The 15,465-nt window shown below is 41.2% G+C and overlaps 1 protein-coding gene across 7 annotated transcripts in view; it reads left to right on the plus strand.

Annotated features, from left to right (window-relative positions):
• The first annotated feature begins 11,146 nt into the window (after nucleotides 1–11,146).
• Nucleotides 11,147–15,465, plus strand: part of SOX5 (SRY-box transcription factor 5) — a 1,002,640-nt gene continuing 998,321 nt past the window's right edge. For 4 of the 7 annotated variants that reach the window (XM_035707449.2, XM_025455375.3, XM_025455369.3 and 1 more), the window contains exon 1: nucleotides 11,999–12,170. The gene's annotated coding sequence lies outside the window, so the exon portion shown is untranslated. Of the gene's footprint in view, nucleotides 11,303–11,998; nucleotides 12,176–12,272; nucleotides 12,348–15,465 lie in introns of those variants that run through there. The other 3 variants (XM_025455370.3, XM_035707446.2, XM_035707448.2) reach the window with 3 other exon arrangements.

The following is a 15,465-nucleotide window of genomic DNA, read 5'->3' on the forward strand; positions in this document are numbered from 1 at the left end:
CTTTTGATCCAAGTAAACAGATCTTGACTGTGTCTGTCAGGATTGTCTCTCAAATGATGATTACCTTGTGATCTCAGTTTTCTGACGGGTCTAAGAAAAGCCACTGCATAGCCTTTTCTTGTCTTAAAGATGTTTGGAATGATAACTTTAAGTTTCTTACATGTCACAGTAGAAACCAGAAATCCGTTTGGAATATATTTAAACATTTATTTTTAGTCTAAATTTCTTTTTACTTATTTATAATAGGAAATTTTGAAATCTTTAAAAATATAAAATAAGAATTTAATTGAATTTCCTTCACATATTTGGTCTTTTTTTTTTTTTTTTTTTTGATGCTAATGCACACCACTAAGGTTTGTTGCTGTTTTTGCATTTTCCAGCATTTCTATGAGGCAGATATTAGCTGTGTGACCTTGGAAAAGTTAATTATCCTGTCTGTGCCCCGATTTTCTCATTGGTAATATGGACTATAAATAGTACTTTATTTTAGGATTATTATGCAGATTAAATGAGATAATGCATATATGAATACTTAGGGCAGTAAATATTTGACATAAAAATGTTCTCAATAAATGTTAACTTTTCATTAACACTATTGTCAATTTTATTTTATTCTCTAGACAGAGCAAATGAAGTCAACGTTTTTTTTTAAAAAACTGATTCTCACTTCTAGACTCTTTTAGAATTTTCTGCACTTTGAGGTGCGGCTGGTGGTATAGATGTGGGAGCTGCAAGCTTGACCACATTGGAACTTGGCCAGATGAAGTGCCATCATCCCAATTGTGTGCGAGGGCCACAGTTCACTGCATTAGTTCCTCTGAGCAATCCTGTCCCCTCCCACATGCTGGCAGCATAATTCAGCATACACAATAGCTTCAGATCAATCCAACATGAAAGTGGCCCCTGAAGAAAGGCACTAAGTATTCTTTGCTAGTCTCTTGCAAAATTTTAAAATTAAAAAAAAAGAGAAGGAGCTCTTTAATCTTCAATCATGATAGAAATGTTGTATTTTAAAAGATTTCAACTGGTTTACTTTAATTTTCTTTTCCTATGAAGTCATCTTCTTTTTCTCAATTTTGCTAGTATTGTATTGTACTGAAGTATTGGTGGTTAGAAGGAAGATGGGGTGGACAATTTCAAAAAAGGTCTTGCATGATTCAGAACTGCATAACCATAAGCTCATTTCTAAAACTCCATTTACAGCAGGGGCCAAGGCTGGAAGTTCTGACAATGCCATAGAGAAGCATTCTCCCTGGAAAACTGTGGCATTGAATGATGATGAACACCAGTGCAAACCAGGGCACATTTAAAGAAATTCAACTTTAAAAGATGCCTGAATCTTAAAAAGTCTCTGCATGAACTTTCAATAGTCAGGTTTTCTATATTTATATGTAGAAGAGAGAAGAAATCTGGCCCCACGTTGTAATTTCTTACCATTTGTGTTACAATAATTCTTTGAATCTATTTTACTTTGTTTATAATGCTATCATTTTCTTCCTCTTGAAATTATGGTAAATTTATATATATATAATATATATATATATATTATATATATATACATGTCTTAGTCTTATAAATGTCTCCTGATACTTTTGGTTTATTTCCTTCCTTAGAATGTGTTTTGCTCCTATAGAACTAGAACTTGTGATTTTGTAAAGAAAGGACCTGGTCTTTTTTGGTTATCACTGAATTCACGGTACTAGAATAATACTTGACAAACAGTAGGAATTCCGTAAATATTTCTTTCTGTGATATTAGTTCCAGATCTCATATGAATAAGCTTAAGAGTTGTGTCCCTAAATGAGCTCGACATTGGTCATGTAAGAGTGTCTTAGTACATTCAGGCTGCTATAACAAAAATACCATAGAATGAATGCCTTAAACAACAAGTGTTTATTTCTCACAGTTCTGGAGGCTAAGAAGTCCGAGATTGAGGCATCAACAGGTTTAATACCTGGTGAGCACCTCCTCAGGTTCATGGTTAGCAGTCTTGATGTATTCTCAAATGGTAAAAGGAGTAAGATAGCTCTCTGAGGTCTCTTGTGTAAGGGCACTAAATCTCATTCATGAGTCCCACCTCCTAATACCATCACATTGGAGGTTAGAATTTCAACATATGAATTTTGAGGGGACACAAGCATTTGGTCTACTATGGGGAGCTTGCTCTAATTCCTGCATTGCTTACTATACTTTTGCATATGACAGAAACTGATGAACCAACTGAAGCAAAATAAAATTCACTTCTATTGGAAAAATACTAGAATGGATCAAAATGGGAAGAACCAAAAAAGTGGACAGTAGAAATGAGAATGATTCAGATAAACTTTCAGTTTGGAATAATGGCTTCAAATGCCCCTAGAGCCTTTTTCAGTCTCTTCATTCTCTTAGACTGCCACCACAAACTTGAATTCATGGCTGAAAGCAGCTCCTGAGCTTAAATTTTCACAAATGAGGCCAGAGGGAGGAAAGGGCTATTTCTCCTAGCTATACTTGTCTCCAAGGAGATGGTGCATTAAAGAAAAGGACCCTATAACTAAAGCAGTGGATGACCTGCTCATATAGAGAATGGAGAGAAATTTCCAGAAGATGAGAAGGATGCTGGACCCAAAGAAAAATGTTTACTTAGTAATTGTACTCAGTTCCAAATAACAAACAACAAAATCATGATTTTATTTGTCATATAAATGAGAAACCCAGAGACAGGCAGTCAAGGGGACTTGAGAAACTTCTAAATTACTTCTAGAACATAAATTGTTGCTTTATTTCTTCTAAGCCATCCTTAGTATGTACTTACCATTCTTGGTCACAAAGTGGCTACTCTAACTGCTAACACCATGCTCCTGTTCCAGGTCATTCTAGTCGGGAATGTGTTATGACACTTGATTTGGATCACCATTACATTGTTTTAAGTCTCATGAGCAGTATCACCAGCTAGCTGCAGTTGTGATGTAATATATCACATAACAACCCAGGGGAGCTAGAGCTTCAGGAGAAGCATATGAATTTGTGTCAATAAGAATGAAACAAGGTCATGTCATTGTGTGTATTTGTATGTATTTGAGAGGAGTCACATTGAGGCTGCTCTTGAAGGCATCAGGTACAGCAGAATAGTTTGGAGCCAACCACGTCCACATGAGTTTTCCTGTTTTCATAGCACATAGATGGGGATGATGAGAGTCAACTGAAGCTGCTTTTTGCCAGACTGTGGTGCTGGATCCAAGAGACAAGGAGAGCATTAATTGTTTTCCACACCACCTTTAATGCCTTCTCAGGTATGAGGTGTGCCCTCTCCAAATGCCAGGATTGTTGTTCTTCTCCCACAGTTATGAAATTGATGTATCCACCTCAGTAACGACAACATCATTTTTCTTTAATCAGGTCTGTCTGTCTTGAACCTAGACTTTTTACCCAGAAGGGTGAGGTGCACGTGAAACAAGGCATTTTTTACAAAACTTATAGAGACCCATTATGTTCTCCATTTTGACCCACAAGGGTCATGTAGGAGAGCTCATGTACTAAATCAAGTGGTCATCATCCTAAAGATATAGAACCTTGTCAATCCCAAGAGATATTCTGGGTGGCTGAACTGGAATTAAGTTTGTTTCCCAATAGCTACTTTTGTCAGAGCTGCCCAGAGCGTGAACCAAACAGAATAGTCCAGGGTTGATTTTTGGGAAATAAAGACTGGACATGCTTAAGAATAGTTAGGGTTGGATCCTATGTATGCAGTGGTTTGGACAGTGGATGGAGCACCTTGATTTTGGAGATTTCACTGCTTTTGTTAACAAATGGTGAGTAAACCTGCTGTTCACTTTAGAGGGAGATATTATTTCATCTTTTAAAGTTTGCTTATTGTAAATATTACCCTTAGAAATTGCCTGGGTAAAGAGTGGGCATTGCATTCTTGGCCTGCTCTGCGTGACATAGAAGAGCAAGAGAAACCATGGAGTCTCTTCCAATAGAACTATAAGAAACAATCCTCTGAAACTCATTTCTGTCCTGACCAATAGAAAGTATGTTTTAACACTACTTAGTGTCATTGAGAAGAGGACCGCCTCCCATCCGAGGAAAATTTTCTATTTGGTCTTGATATGAAGGATAATAATTGGGCTTCTCCCTAACAATCGGAAATAATGGAAATGGAGCCTTTTTCTTCCTTCTTGGCTGCTGGAGAGGTTGAAATCAAATATGTATAATCTTTGGCCCAAGGAGGTCTTCAATAAATCATGTGAATGAAAGATACAGAATTATAAAGTAGGATGGGCATTTTATGTTGTACTCACTCCTGGTTCCATTTTTATTCCCCTGTTTCTTTATCCCTTTATTTCATTTTTCTTACTTTCATTTACATTTGAATAAAAGATCCACACCTTTTATTTTTTTATGAGTCAGAATTCAAATCTAGTAATTCCAGTGCCCTGTATTGTATCTAGTTCTAGTCTCTTTGAAGTTGGAAAACAGCTGGTCAGTATTTTTATCTTAAACAATTTGTGAAGAAAGTTTTCCAGTCTATTTCCTCTGCCACTGCCATGTTGGTTCTGTTTCCAGTGGTTTAGTCAGTTTTTTTTATTTCTCTCTGTACTCCAGACTCTCTGTACTCCCTTTTGTACACGTAGACCCAGACCCTCTGATGTTAACTTGAAGACTTCTTCTCATCTTTTTTCAAGCCAACATGCTCAGATTTTTTAGCTATGCATATTACTGATAACCATATTAAAGCTATTTTTTCCGTACAAACAATACCACTCAGTTTTGTCCATTGTCCTTCATCCTGTTTGGACAAATAATCTTACATTTCTTTTACTTCTTTTTGGACTGAGAAATTTGTGAGGATTTATATGTTACAATTTGCTGCAATAGGCAGACAGGAAAATACATTGTGGGTCCCAGCTATGCACAGGTAAATATTCAGAATTCAGATGCTGCATATAGGCATCAAATGTTTTTATTGTATAAATGCTTGATCATTTTTTTATGCAACAAAAATTAAAAGTATCTGAAAAACGAATGGACATACTGCACAATCAAAGAGGTGTTCAAAATAACTGAAAATGGTATGACCAAATCTGGCTAACTGGGGAATTGATTATTCTGTCCTGGAGCAAAGTTACCTAGAGAGCAAACATTCTGAACATACAAAACAAAGTGCAAAAATTTAACATATTCTTTTAAAATCAACCTATGAATTAAATTCTAAATTTAAGTGTATCATCATCAATGGGAAGATGGGGATAGAAGTCCCAGATACCTAGATATTGAACTTTTACTCTCTTCGAATAATTTACTGTGATTTTAATAAGAAGGACATTGTTTAGTGAATTTTTAAACCATCCTCTTTGTTTTATGTGCTTTTGTTGACCTTTCGTTTTGCTCATTCTTTCACATAATATAGGACACAATTGGTAATACAATACCAAAAAGTTAAACAAGTTACAGAAACAAGAGTCATCATGAATTCATAGACCCAAATATCTAAACTTTACTGGAACTCACGTTTGATATTTTATTGTCTTGCCTGACAATGAGTTCTGTTACTAATTCTAAGTTAGCAAAATATATCATTCATTGTTCTTTTCCTTATAAATAAAATCATGTATCTCATTTCAGGTAAACCTCTACATATTTATAATTCAAATTTTGAAGTAGTAGAGAACACAGAATATACTGTGAAAGGTAGTCCCGAAAGAAATTCACGTTAAAAAAACCCGTTACTTTTACATGGTTAAGTCTCTCCACATTGTATACTCATTATTTCGCATTTAAGAACAGAAGCCAAATTGAGAAGCAGTAAATTAAGAGGCAAAATGTGGGAGTACACGTGTTTCACGTAGAACCATATCTCGTTCACTTGTGTTTTTTCACAGGAAAGGAAAAATTAATCAGAATAATGAACGTGCTTCAATAATGAGGGCAATGCAATTGTGGTTTTGGCTGTGTAAAGTATCTGGGTTTCATACATTATTTCCCCTTTGCAAAACTGTGGCTGAAATTTCTTAAAAGTTCATTCTAAGTACTTACCAAAGTGAGAAAGTTTAAAAAATGAGAATTCACTTTTAAATGTATATGCTACGTCACATTTCAGTCAACTTCCGGCAGCAAAACCAGTGTTGGCAGTTTTACCAACTGTTTGTAACCAAGTCGGTTCGGTCTGGCTCTCAGTTGTTAATATAGTACTACCGATCTTAATTCAAAGGACCACAGGGGAATGTTTAAATAAAAGAACACTCGATTTCATAGTAGTTTTTAAATGGAAACATATGTATCTGTAATAGGGCTTTAAAAGTTTTTTTTGGTAAGTACTTAATGTGTGGCATCTGCTAGGTACAGTGTGTCTCTTTCAGTTTTTCTTTTTAAAAAAAAATTAAGAAGATTGTATTTATTTATTAATGAGAGACACAGAGAGGCAGAGACCTAGGTAGAGAGAGAAGGTGGCTCCCTGTGGGGAGCCCAATGCAGAACTCGATCCCAGGGCCCTAGGATCACGACCTGAGCCAAAAGGCAGATACTCAACCACTGAGCTACCCAGGTGTCTCTCTTTCAGTTTTTCTGAGGACACACATCAAACTCAATAAAATTAACATTTTAGATGTTAGTATCTTGGGAGTTATCAGGATTAAGAATGCCCAGAGGAGGAAGATTGTTGTCAAGTTACTTTTCATACATAATTCCTTATTGTATTTAGGGCAAGCAGAAGAAGAAAAGAAGACCTCAAAATACCTTCTCAAATTTAGTTGATTAGAAGAAGCTTATTTCTAAAATTTGGTATGCACATTGTGTTTGGTGAGACAGGTAAAAATAGATATGGGATAAACTGCTCATGTACCTGGGATTCTTATCCAATATTTTAAGTTCCTCTGAGTGGTGTCAGTGTTTCAGTCCATAATCACTAAACTTAAACCATTTTATAATATACTCTTGTATTAATGGAGTGAGGGTCGGGAAATGACACTAATTTTTAATGGATAATAACTATTAAAATGATGTTACATATTGTGTCTCTTGCATCACCCAAATTTCCATCCATTTCTCAGGCCACAGATTTTCATGTTTATTAGTATCTCTCTCTATCTTCTTTAGAATTTCCAAGTACCCTGTCTCCACTATTTTTAACATAGATGACCAAATAAATCCAAGATGAACTTTGTGTAAATCAGCTAGGGTCAAATATTATATACTCCTAATATGTACTAGCATCCCTTCAATATCTCCAAATATGTTGGAGGGATTAAGATGGCCTCGAACATTTTTTAAAGATCTTGAATACTTTGGACAAAAATAAAGCCCTTTCTCATCAGTAATATTTCTAGAATATGGGAATGCAGATTGATATAAATCTCAGTTGACTTGCCTTATTTTTTCCCCATATTTTGAGAGCTATATATATTATATATCTGTCCATGAATATATGTATATTGTGTATATATATATATATATATATGAATATATATATTGAAAGTTAGCATAGCAAAGTGGTTAAGAGTCTTGAAACTAGATTACTTTTGAGTCCAGGCTCCATCACTTGCTAATTGTATAAGCTTCAACAAGTTATATAACATCTCTGTGCCTCAGTTTCCTTATCTGTAAAATAATATAAAATTATGTACCTTGTGAGTTGGTTGTGGGGATTAAATGAGTTCATGCACAAAAACCAGAATGGGTAGCCCGGGTGGCTCAGCGGTTTAGCACCACCTTTGGCCTAGGGTGTGATCCTAGAGACCCGGGATCGAGTCCCCACGTCAGGCTCCCTGCATGGAGCCTGCTTCTCTCTATGCCTTTCTCTTTCTCTCTCTCTGTGTCTCTCATGAATAAATAAATAAAATCTAAAAAACAACAACAACAACAACAAACATTTAGAACATGCCTGTAAACAGGGATACAAAAACTTTAGTAATTATTATAATAGGCATCATATGAATATATACATATGCATATATAATATATACTTGCCTAGTCTACAAAATAAGATGATTTTGTTTTTATGTATGTTGTTAAATGCATTTTATATGTAATATATAGTATATATGTATACTCCATATATTGCACATTTCAATTTTCTTGAAATTTTCAGTTATTTAATGACCAATATGAGAATACCAATGTAGCTCATGTCTGGACTATACATAGTATATATTTGGCATTTTAAATCTGTCCATTTAATGAATTAATATTCCTCGCTGAAAACTGGCTCTGATACAAAGTGTAAGTGGAATCAAGGTGAAGTGGAAGAGTGCAGGTTTAAAGCAGGAGACTCTGGATTCTCATTCTGACACAACCACATAGAAGCTGTATGATTCTGGGCAAGTCATTTAACCTCTCTGAGGTTAGTTTTTTCATCTGCAAAACAGGGATGCAACATTCTTGCAAGTTTGTGGTGAGAAGTAGAAATACATAAAAGAAGCAGTTGGCCAAGAGCCTGGCACATAGTAAATGCTTGATAAATGTAAATTTATGTCTTTAATGTGTCAGCCCCACTTCAAACGTGGCTATTTTTTAAAAGCCCAACACAAACAAACATCCCACTGGAAGGTTTTGATCAGCTATGCTGCTGCTATATAATGATCATGAGTTAGTCTTAAGGCATGTGGTTTCAATAACCATAATGGTTGGAAGTTTTGCTGCCCATAGGAGCAAAGGGGAAGAGGTTGGTCTAACTCACTTTTAATCAATATCTTACCAGGCAGCTTGCAACTTTGCCCCTTTTCTTGCTCTGCCCAGCCTCACTTCTCCTGCCAGTAAGAAGCTCCAGAAGCAGTTATGCTGAAAAAGCTGTAGAAGCTGAAACCTTGGTGGGGTTAGGCCAAGCAGGCGTGTTTGCCACCCATTGGCCAGAGACCCAAGGGAAAAAGACATTCTGTTCCTTCATTTTCACTGAGTCTGAGACAACTGGATCAAAACCTAGGGGTAGTTCACTATAAATGACAATTTCTTTTCAAATATTCTATATTTTCACATAATTGATAGTAAGGGGTCTGTTTGTTTATTTATTTATTTATTTATTTATTTATTTATTTATTTATTTATTTGTAATTGGGCCTGATTAGCCTCTTGCACATTATATAAGGATTTGGGTATGACATAGTAATAGCTCATTGTGAAAAGCAATTACATACATACTATGAAAGTAAACCATTTAATGTATCCCAAGAACCTCCCCCCCTTTTTTTTAAAATTATTTATCCATGAGAGAGAGAGAGAGAGAGAGAGAGAGAGAGAAGCAGTGACACAGGCAGAGAGAGAAGCAGGCTCCATGCAGGGAGCCTGATGTGGGACTTGATCCCAGGACTCCAGGATCATACCCTGGCCTGAAGGGAGGCGCGCAGCTGCTGAGCCACCCAGGTGTCCTGCAAGAGCTCTTTAGAATAAAAATAATACTTATATTCCAGGTATAGTGCAAATATTGATAAATTCTTATGAATTCTTATGTTCTTATTACACAGGTAGGTCTGGCATGAAGCTTGCGTGATATAAGAAATGTGAGGAAATGTAGCATATAGGAAAGGTGTTTCATGCACAGGTGCAGCGAATTTTTTCACACAGTTGGTGAAGCCACATGGATCCAGCAATTTGAATGTTATTACTATCCCTGGTCTCTCTCATTAAATACTTAAGAAAACATAGTAAATTCGTTTAAGGATACACATTTAGAATGCCATATCCAGAGCTATGTCCAAGTAGCAAATGATTACATTGCTTATAAATTCCAAGTAGATGATAATTTAGAGTCCCCATGAAAGCCCCGAGTTTATTTGATTGTTCTCTTAATTACTGGGCTCTGTGCTATCAAATATTTGTGGAAGAGAAAGCTTTCCTTTGTGGGAGTGGATAATAACTGTGCTTACACTTTGAAAATTTTGCCTTGAGTTATTAAGATTTGCATTTCTCACTTTTGTTCCAAAGGAAGGTGTTTTGCCATTTTTAGAAACCAGGTACCAAATAATCAATCATCAAACACCCCAGAAAGTTTCCACTCTAGACAAGTGCAAAATCTCAGGTATTAGCAATCCACCTCCAGAAACAAATCTACAAAGGGTGGAAAGAGGCGGGGGGGGGGGGGGGGGGGCGGCGGGGAGAGAAAGGATGTATCACTTTCCTAGGTGAATATATTGTGATTGGTATGTGTTGCAGTGCATTAAGAAACTATATTTGCTTACTAGCTGCCATTTAGAAACCAGCCAGAAAAAAAGTCAGAGAGAGAGAGAGAGAGAGAGATCGCAGACAGCCAAGCCGTAAGCCTCCCTCCCATGCTGCTTCAGTGCCCTGCTCCTCCAGGCGCGTGAAGCATAAACAGACTGTGGTCATTGATCTCCTGGTGGTGTTGCTGCGCCCTGGGAAATGCTGGGGGTGCCCAGGGACGCGACTCAGTCGATGGATGCGCATCTGAAGAAGATCAGCGAGATGAGGAAAGAGGATATGCAAATCGGCTGGAGGAGAGGAAAGGGAAGAACGGGGAAAAGAAACGTGTTGCTCGCATTGTGTCTGAGTCCCCTTCATCCCCCTCCTCCAGACCCGCTGCCGACCTCGTGACGTCTCCCTTCTGGCCCCTTTCTGGACACCAGTTCTGGGAGGATGAGTCGGAACCCCTGACTACCCCCTTGTCCCCCCTTTTAGATTTAATAAGGGTTTCTTTTTCTGTCTTTCCTTTTCCTTTTTCTTTTTCTTCTTTTTTTTTTTTTTTTACCCCTGGCCAACCAGCAGCTGTTAAAAGTCAATGAAAGTAAGATGGGAAGAGATAAGCGCCAGAGCAGCCTGGGAGCTGTCAGAGCCCACGCTGGAATCAGCCCGACGGCTTCTGCTCGGGGCATCACCTCGGAGTTGCTTCCCAGGGGGCTGTAACTCCGAGGGTCTCTCTCGCCCTCACGCTCTAACTCCAGTGTCGCCCGAGTCCCAGCCCAGCGCCGAGCCCCCCCGCCCCCCGCCGCCACCCCTCCCGCCCCTAAATATCATTCCTTGGTTCTTGGGCATTGGGTCATTTGAGTTCACCCCCACAAATCAAAACCAGCTCAACCACCCCGGAGGCAGGCGAGGGGGGAGAGCGCCTCGAAACTTTTCTCTCCCGCACCCCGGAGGAGTAGGTGGGTCGCAAGTGCCGGCGGCGGCGGAGACCCGCGGGCGCGCCTCGGGGCTCCGGGAGGTCGCGGTCGCTTTAAAACCCGAACCTCTCGCCGCTACCGCCTTCGCGCCGGGCAAGCGGCGCCTCGCCTCCCAGAAGGTTCCGCGGACATTCGCAGACCCCCACGCGCCCCCCGACCCCGTGCGAGCTGTACAGTGTGCAAACGGGGATGAGGGGCCAGCAGGGGCCCAGGTAACGGTTGCGGGGCAGCGGGTGAGGTTCCAGCGCAGGGAAGAAGTTGACAAAGGGGACCTGAGCAAACACGAACGCGTATTTATAGATGCGAGCTCCATCGGGATCCGGAGAGAGCCCACTCTCCCTGCCTCCCGCCACTCCTGCCATTGCATTTTATCGCTCCTTTAAGTGGAGGGCAGATTTTTCTTTCTTTCTTTCTTTCTTTTATTTTTTTTTAAACATTCCTGCACGGTGTGGGTAATCACCGCGTTATTTACAATCTAGTTACTCTGCAGCAGCCGGGGGAGCAAACTCCGGGGCTCCTCTCCTTCGGAGGGACGGAGAGGGCGGCCGGGCGGCGAGCTGCAGGAAGGAGGTCACAGGGTGGGTGTGCGGGAGCCCGGGGGCCACCTGGAGGGAGTCGGAGCCCCCCGGCGCCGCCCCCGCGCCCCGCGCCCGCCCCCGCTGCACCCCCCGGGGCGGGCTGCGGGCCGCGGTGACCGCCGGCTGGTGCGCTGCCCTCGCCTCCCCCATTGTTCCTACTGTCTTTTTGCCTTTTGTTATTTGCGCTCGCATTGTGTTGTTTGTCTCCGAAGCCGCCTCATGACCAGCAAAGGGATTTCACCTCGTCCTTGAGAGCCACACGGGGAGCGGGAGCGAGCGAGCCGGAGAGCGAGAGCCGGGAAGGGAGGGGGGGGGGGGGGGGAGAGGGACACGCGCGCGCGCACACACAGACACACAGACACACACAGACACACGCACACACACACACACTGAGTGGAACAGGCGAGCCACCAAAACCCATCCCCAGTCTCCTCCCGGGGGCCCCCAGCCCGCCGCTGCGCCACTTTGCATCCCGCGCCGGAGGAGCCGTTCAGGAGACCCGGTAAGGTGCGCGAACCGCAGCCGTTTAACTTTGTTGTTGGTCCCGAGGTGGTTGCGGGCGGACCTCCAAGGCGCAGAGCTCCGCTCCGCCGCCCGCCGTGCCCGCCGCTCAGCACCCGCTCCGGCTCCAGCTGGAGAGCCGGCGGAGCGGGGAGGGGGCCCGCCGGAGTTTCCTCAAGTACGGGGAGGGGAGGGGAGGGGAGGGGTGGGGGGACGCGGCTGGGGGAGAGGGGGAGGCGGCTCGGGACTCGAGGTGGCCCTGTCATCCCCCCCCGGCGGGGGGGTGGGGGTGGGGGTGGGGGTGGAGGGGGGAGGCCGGCCGGCGGGGGGAACCCCGGAGCGTGGGCTTGGCCCCCGTTCAGGAAATGGGATAACTTTAGATATTTGTTGGGGAGTCTGCGCGCTGCCGCCGGTATTGTTTTGCAAGCGGCGGCGGTGGAGGTGGTGATGCGCGAGGAGGGCAGCGGCGCGGGGGAGAGCCTGGGCTCGCCGGGGCGGCTCGGCCGACGCTGGACCACAGACCCTAAAAGTTGGGACGGAGCTCCCTGCGCTCCCTGGAGTCCCACGAGCGCGGCCCCCAGCCCACCGCACAGTCCCAGTAGCCTCCCTTTTCCTCTTTTTGTTTCGCTTTCTGCAAGCCCCTCTGCCTACCAGTCCTCCTCCTCTCCCGCCCGGAATTTCGGAGGCAAGTCCCATCCTTCAGAATGCAAGGGATCCCAGAGGCCGGAAGCTTTCATTTTAATTGCAACTACTTTCCCCTCCCCCCCCACCCCCCACCCCCCCCGCCGGGGTACGAAGTGAAACCGTCACGTGTTGTGTCACTTGAAGCGCGGGGTTTGGGAAACCTCGCTTGCGCTTGGGGGCTACGGTGATCGGCAAGGAAAAGAGGTGATCCGACCGCGGATCAGATTGGGTTTGGAAGTGTTTGCGTTTGATTTGATAGCAGCAGTTGCTGGAGTATTGATCTGCCGGCCCCAGGTTGCACCTGAAGCACCGTTTCCGTATTTTAATAGTCATTTTCCTTACACTTTGCAAAGCGTGAGCGTCGTTAATACAGAGATTGACCCTGGCAAAGAGCTGAAGACGCTGGCCTCGCAGACTAAACTCCAAAGCGTGGGGAATGGGAAATTCATTCTCATGGCTTGCCTTCTCAGCTAAAGCAGGGCAAAATGAGGAATTCTGTGAATGTGCAGAGCCAAGAGTCTCACTGTCAGCCAACCCAGGCACTCTGGGTGGCAGTCAACTGTACTCCAGAAAAGTTTAGGGATTTGTTCTATCCCACTTGAGAACCTCACAGTATCCAGATATCCAAAGTAGTTTGTCAAGAAAGGCTTGAGCCGATTTCCCCAGAGACTGCCTTCAGGCTCAGCACAATTCTTCAGTCAAGGGCAAGACCAAGAGAGATCTGTGGGATTTTGGGTAATAAGTGTGGGAATCTGCAAAGGGACGAGACAGAGTGATTTGTTTCCTTGCTGCTCATAAATAATGGCCCCTACTATCCCTAAAAAAAAAAAAAAAAAAAAAAAAAAAAGCCCACGCAAACAAAACAAGCCAATGAAGTAGGCGCGTGGGAGATTTGGAGGCAATGGATATTTCAATCAGAAAAAACAGAGCAGAGTTTTTGATCAGGATTACAGGAGTGAGGCTCGATTGCCAAGAGTGATTAGGTTAAGGGCCAGATGGCTTTAAAGTATACAGAAATGTTTTTTTTTAAGTTTGACTTTTATAGAATTAAAAGGAGGACCATTTCTTAGAGTCTTTTACAGAACTGCAAAATTTTGATCTGTCTCATTTTGAAGGAATTCAGCTGTGTGTGAACTGTTGTTAACTCTGATAGGGAAAGAATCTGGTTTCCAATGTAGATACATGGGACAAAGTTTCTGGGGGTGCTTCTTCCTGATTTAAATATAGCTCGGAGGCTGAAGCCTAGATAAATTCAGCCACAATGACTTAAAATCAAAAGTACTTACACTGAAAGTTCTCTTAGGCATTGTGCAAAGTTCTTCTGCAAATTATGTCATCAACTGTTTATTCCTCAGAACTGTGGAAGATAAAAATCATAAGCATCACTTAAAACTGATGCAATACAGCTTTAAATCCTCAGACTGGTAGGGATTGCTTTTGTTTGCCTAAAAGGTAGATCTTTCATCACATGAGTTGTTTAAAAACATTTAATTGTGGGGGTGGGAAGGGATGTGCATAATTATTTAGTTATTTGTGTTAATTATATAGTAGCATGCTCGCTTGAAATTCTTTTTTTTTTCTTTCCAGTGGTCTTCTAACAATCTTGTATGTGAAGAATTAATAGAGGTTTTTTTTTTGTTTGTTTCCTTGTGGGTTTTTAAAAAAATCTCTTTTTGTAGCCTTTTTGAATGAGCAATATTGAATCAATCTGAGATAGACTTGAAAGAGTAAAACTTAGTACAGGAAAAAAGAGTTTCAACTCTTAATACAGAGACTCTGTTAGTTTTGTTGTTGAGCTTAAACAGTTCTGGTCAAATGGCATGTTATATACAGGATTCAAACTTTCAAACTTATTTGGTAAATAACCAGGCATTTGAGATTCAGTGGTTATTTCAAGTTAACTTAGTTCTATACATGTAAATGCACATCCTGTTTAGACTGACACATGACTCTATAAAAGAAAAAAAATGAATATTTGCTTATAAAGATATCTGTGGAGTATATGGAGTAAATAGTAAATAACAGGAGAGTGAAGCTTATGCTCAGGTATGATGGCTTTTTTTTTTTTCTTGGTCGGTCCTTTTTGGGGGTAAGACATGAGCTATAGAGGAAGTTTAAAATTTCATTTTCCAGTTAATGAATTTGAACGCTTGAATAATTTTTTCTTTTAAAGCAAATGAAAACTATGATATGATGATTAAAAGAACATGCTGTCTTCTTGAAAAAGCTCTATTCATTTACTAAGTGATAGACAATCATTGTTTTGAAGTCATGTTCAGATTATATAAAGTAATATACAGGGCAGGATAAAACTTGTTTTCAGCGATCTTCTAAAATACACTGGATTTCAAACAACAGAGTTTTAAGGTTGAATCCTGTTTAGATTTTCATCAGATAGAATTGTTGGATATGATTGATTGGCATAACCTGGACATTTTACCCAATATCCAATCACCTGCAGTGGTAGAAAATGCTATAATTAGAGTTTTGAGAGTAACCTAGAAAACTTATTTGTCTAGGCCTAAAGTCAGTGCATTCCCTCATACACTCGTCACAATTTTTTAGCCTGAGAAATGTAGGCTTATTTTAAAGGCAAAGAGAGTGCTTGGCTG

The sequence above is a fragment of the Canis lupus genome, chromosome 27 (assembly GCF_003254725.2).
Source record: "Canis lupus dingo isolate Sandy chromosome 27, ASM325472v2, whole genome shotgun sequence".
NCBI classification, from domain to species: Eukaryota; Metazoa; Chordata; class Mammalia; order Carnivora; family Canidae; genus Canis; species Canis lupus.